Consider the following 6,000-nt stretch of genomic DNA (forward strand, 5'->3'; position numbering starts at 1 on the left):
CCACTTTTGTTGTTTTTGAGACTATTGTTGTCTCCATTGCCTTCCAGAGACAAGCGAGTCCGTTGGCATACGGAGACCATCATGGTCATCAGCTTTCATTGTTTTCAAGACTATTAAAGTCTCCTTAGCCATCCAAAGACAATCAAGTCCGATGGCATGCGGAGACCATCATGGTCATCCGCTTTCATTGTTTTTGAGACTATTAAAGTCTCCTTTGCCATCCAAAGACAATCAAGACCGTCGGCATGCCGAGACCAACATGGTCATCCACTTTCATTGTTTTTGAGACTATTAAAGTCTCATTTACCATCCAGAGACAATCAAGTTCGATGGCATGCAGAGACCATCATGGTCATTCGCTTTCATTGTTTTCAAGACTATTAAAGTCTCCTTTGCAATCTAGAGACAATCAAGTACGATGGCATGCAGAGACCATCATGGTCATTCGTTTTCATTGTTTTCAAGACTATTAAAGTCTCCTTTGCAATCTAGAGACAATCAAGTACGATGGCATGCAGAGACCATCATGGTCATTCACTTTCATTGTTTTCGAGACTATTAAAGTCTCATTTTCTATTCAAAGACAATTAAGTCCGATGGCATGCAGAGACCATCATAGTCATTCACTTTCATTGTTTTCAAGACTATTAAAGTCTCCTTTGCCATCCAGAGACAATCAAGTCCGATCACAGGTGGAGACCATCATCGTCATCCACTTTTGTTGTTTTCGAGACTATTAAAGTCTCATTTTCCATCCAGAGACAATGAAGTCCGTTGGCATGTGGAGTCAATCATGGTCATCCATATTTTCATTGTTTTCAAGACTATTGCAATCTCCTTTGCCTTCCAGAGACAAGCGAGTCTGTTGGCATGCGAAGATATCATGGTCATCCGCTTTCGTTGTTTTCGAGAATATGAAAGTCTCCTTTGCCATCCAGAGAAAATCATGTTTGATGGCATGCAGAGACCATCATGGTAATCCGCTTTTGTTGTTTTCGAGACTATTGCAGTCTCCATTGCCTTCTAGAGACAAGCGAGTCCGTTGGCATGCGGAGACAATCATGGTCATCCATTTTTTCATTGTTTTCAAGACTATTGCAGTCTCCTTTGCCTTCTAGAGACAAGCGAGTCCGCTGGCATGCGAAGACAATCATGGTCATCCGCTTTCATTTTTTTTTAGACTATTAAAGTCTCCTTAGCCATCCAGAGATAATCCAGTCCGATGGCATGCGGAGACCATCATGGTCATACACTTTCATTGTTTTCATGACTATTAAAGTCTCCTATGCTATCGAGAGACAATCAAGTCCGATGACTTGCGGAGACCATCATGGTCATCCACTTTCATTGTTTTCGAGACTATTAAAGTCTCCTTTGCCATCGAAAGACAATCAAGTCTGATTGCATGCAGAAACCATCATGGTCATCCACTTTTGTTGTTTTCGAGACTATTAAAGTCTCCTTTGCCATCCAGAGACAATCAAGTCTGATGGCATGCGAAGACCATCGTGGTCATTCGCTTTCATTGTTTTTGAGACTATTAGAGTCTCCTATGCTATCCAGAGACAATCAAGTCCAATGGCATGTGAAGACCATCATGGTCATCCGCTTTCAGTTTTTTCGAGACTATTAAAGTCTCATCTACCATCCAGAGACAATGAAGTCTGTTGGCATGTGGAGTCAATCATGGTCATTCATTTTTTCATTGTTTTCAAGACTATAGCAATCTCCTTTGCCTTCGAGAGACAAGCGAGTCCGTTGGCATGCAGATACAATCATGGTCATCCACTTTCATCGTTTTCGAGAGTATTAAAGTCTCCTTTGCCATTTAGAGAAAATCAAGTCCGATGGCATTTAGAGACCATCATGGTAATCCGCTTTCGTTGTTTTCGAGACTATTGCAGTCTCCATTGCCTTCTAGAGACAAGCGAGTCCATTGGCATGCGGAGACAATCATGGTCATCCGTTTTTTCATTGTTTTCAAGACTATTGTAGTCTCCTTTGCCTTCCAGAGACATGCGAGTCCGCTGGCATGCGGAGACAATCATGGTCATCCGCTTTCGTTGTTTTCGAGACTATTAAAGTCTCCATAGCCATTCAGAAACAATAAAGTCCGATGGCATGCGGAGACCATCATGGTCATCCACTTTCATTGTTTTCGAGACTATTAAAGTCTCCTATGCTATCGAGAGACAATCAAGTCCGATGACTTGCGTAGACCATCATGGTCATCCACTTTCATTGTTTTCGAGACTACTAAAGTCTCCTTTGCCATCAAAAGACAATCAAGTCCAATGGCATGCAGAGACCATCATGGTCATCCACTTTCGTTCTTTTCGAGACTATTAAAGTCTCCTTTGCCATCCAGAGACAATCAAGTCCGATGGCATGCAGAGACCATCATGGTCATTCGCTTTCATTGTTTTTGAGACTTTTGAAGTCTCCATTGCAAAAGTCTCCTTTGCCATCCAGAGACAATCTAGTCTGATGGCATGCAGAGACCATCATGGTCATCCGCTTTCATTGTTTTCGAGACTATTAAAGTCTCCTTTGCCATCCAGAGACAATCAAGTCTGATGGCATGCGAAGACCATCATGCTCATCTGTATTCATTGTTTTCGAGACTATTAAAGTGTCCATTGCCATCCAGAGACAATCAAGTCCGATGGCATGCGAAGACCATCCTATTCATCCGCTTTCATTGTTTTGGAGACTATTAAAGTCTCATTTGCCATTTAGAGACAATTAAGTCCGATGGCATGCGGAGACCATCATGGTCATCTGCTTTCTATTTTTTTGAGACTATTAAAGTCTCATTTGCCATGCAGAGACAATCAAGTCCGATGACATGCGAAGACCATCATGGTCATTCGCTTTAGTTGTTTTCAAGACTATTAAAGTCTCCTTTGCCATCCAAAGACAATCAAGTCCGATGGCATGCAGAGACCATCATGGTCTTCTGCTTTGATTATTTTCGAGACTATTGCAGTCTCATTTTCCTTCCAGAGGCAAGCGAGTTTGTTGGCATGTGGAGTCAATCATGGTCATCCGTTTTTTCATTGTTTTCAAGACTATTGCAGTCTCTTTTGCCTTCCAGATACAAGCGAGTCTGTTGGCATGCAGAGACAATCATGTTCTTCCATTTTTTTCATTGTTTTCAAGACTATTGCATTCTTCTTTGCCTTCCAGAGACAAGAGAGTCCGTTAGCATGCCGAGACAATCATGGTTATCCATTTTTTCGTTGTTTTCAAGACTATTGCAGTCTCCTTTGCCTTCCAGAGACAAGCGAGTCTGTTGGCATGCAGAGACAATTATGGTCATCTTACATTTCCAAGACAAAAATGTCTTCAAAAGGCGACAATGCCTTCATTTACACTTTCGAAGACAACAATGTCTTCATCTCAAAAACTTCAATGTCCTTTGTGCTTCATAGGACTCAACGTCCTCTATTTTTATGCTTTTAAAAAGAAAAAAATAATACATATATATATATATATATATATATATATATATATATATATATATATATAAGAGATGAAAAAGAAAAAAAGAAGAACTTCAATGCCTTCATGTTTTCACAGGTTTTACTGCTTGGACTTCCGTTCGTGGTCGATCGGATGGTGAGATTGCTCGAACGAAATTAGTGTCTTTATCTTTACTTCCCTTTTATCTCCAATAAGAGATAAGTAAAGAGGGGCAACTTTCATACCCTAATTTCATCTGGGGACGATCATTTGCAAACATTTGGATTCTTGCTAGCCAAATTGAGCTGCTTAACACCAATTGCCCTGCATTCTGTAAGGTTTTTCGACGTTTCAAAATGAAATGTGCAAAATACTCAAGATGGGGGCAAAAAAGTCACTTTTGGGGCATTTTTCAGTCCCTAGGCCACCTAGATAACTTCATGATGAAGTAACCAGCTCGCCTAGGCGAGCAGGGTTGCTTTAGAATGAAGTTATCAGCTCGCCTAGGCGAGCTACCTTCATCCCAAATGCCTTGTTTAGCTATAATAAGGCAAGGGAAGACTAAAGTAAGAGGTCCATGAGTTCCCTGAAGTCCAGAGGTCCAGAAAGAAGAAGAAAGAAGAGAAAAACAAAGTCGAAACGCTTCTAAATAACATCCGTGATCGATTCCAACACCATTCGTCGTTCATTCTTTGGTCGTTCTTCGTTCGTTCATCGTTCGTTCTTCGTTCTTCATTCATTTAGTACTTGCTTTAAGGATTTGAATTTGATTTATGGACCCTTAGGGGTCCCCTTTATTGTTTGTGCATCTTCATCTCTTTCTTCAATCATCGATGATCTTTTTCTTTGTTTAAAGTGAGTTTCGACCGATCGTTCATACTGTAATCTCGTTTAATCATCATTAAAATAAAATTCAACCGATCGTTTGTTTTGTAATCTCACTTAATCACTGTTTAAATGAATTTCAACTGATCATTTATGTTCTAATCTCACTTAATCACTGTTTAAATAAGTTTTGACCGATCGTATGTGTCGTAAACTCTTTTCATAAAAAAAATAAGTTTTAACTGGTAATTAACACCGCCAGTTATCTTACTAAAAGGATTGAAGATTAATAAGCAAAAGAACAAATAAAACTAACTCATAAACTTCTTCATTTCATAAAAAAAATAATCAAGAGGTCGTTTCAAGGTCCAACGCCTTAACGATTCTCTCCTTCCAAAAATCAAGAGAACGTTTCAAGGTCTAATGCCTTAACGATTCTCTCCTTTCAAAAATCAAGAGTCGTTTCAAGGTCCAGTGCCCTAACGATTCTCGCCTTTCAAATTTGAGAAAGATTGTTTCTAGGTCCAATGCCTTAACAACTCTCTCCTCTTTTCAAAAATCAAAAGATCGTTTCGAGGTCCAACGCCTTAAACGATTTTTGTTCGGTTAAAATCAATCTTTCAAAAAAGATAAAAACAATTTAACCAACAAACTTTTAGACTTCAAGAACTACGTAGTTTTGATTTCCTCATCGCACCCGAGGATACATAGGAGCGAGGGAAACACCCTTGTCAACTCCTGTCATACCCTAATTTCGTCCGAGGACCATCCGTTGTTGGGATGCGACCCTCGTTTGACCACTTCGAGGTACTTGGCACCCACCGTTAGGCAATTCGTGAAGTTCCGTGACATGCCGGAAGTCAAAAGAAGGCATTGTAGCACAATCTGTGAAGTTCCGTGACATGCCGGAAATTAAAAGGAAGTGTTAGTGTGCAATCCGTAAAGTTCCGTAACGTACCGGAAGGCAAAAAAGGGACGATTACGTAATCCGTAAGGTTTCGTAACATTACGGAAAGAAAACAAGCATCGTTATGAAATTCATAAAATTTCGTAACGTTATAGAAAAAGAATCACCAAAAAAGAGCAAGGGGGTGTATTTAGTAAAAATAGGGGTGCAAATAGAAACCAGGCTCACTTGGGCCTTCTAGAAAATTCCTCCAGAAGGCGGTTGCTTCTGGAGGAAGCAACCTAGCTCGCCTGGGCGAGCTAGGTGGCAAGCTTCTCCCCTATTTTCCTATAAATAGGGGGAAAAGTTAAAGGAAAAAAGGTTCAGCCCTTCTGGTATTTCGAGATCACTTGAAATTAGTGAAATAAATTGTTTCCGTGAAGAAAATCCAAGCCGAGGCGCTTCCGTAACGTTTCCGTGGGTGATTTCGCGAAGATTTTCAACCGTTCTTCGTCGTTCGTCGTTCGTTCTTCGTCGTTCTTCGGTCTTCAACCGGTAAGTTCCCAAAATCGAACTTTTCAATTCATTCTATGTACCCTTAGTGGTCCTCATTTGTTTCGCTTACTTTTATTTTCGTTTCATTTTTCGTACCCCCTTTTGACGTGCTTTAGTCATTTACTTAAGTCATTTTCTCGCCTAATCAAAAATAAAATAAATTTTCACCGATCATTTGAATTGTAATATCCGTTAATTTCTGTTAAAATGAAATCCGACCGTTCGGTCATGCCGTAACCACGTTGGAAACCAAAAAGAGGTAAAATAAT

Source organism: Glycine max, chromosome 5 (assembly GCF_000004515.6).
Source record: "Glycine max cultivar Williams 82 chromosome 5, Glycine_max_v4.0, whole genome shotgun sequence".
NCBI lineage: Eukaryota > Viridiplantae > Streptophyta > Magnoliopsida > Fabales > Fabaceae > Glycine > Glycine max.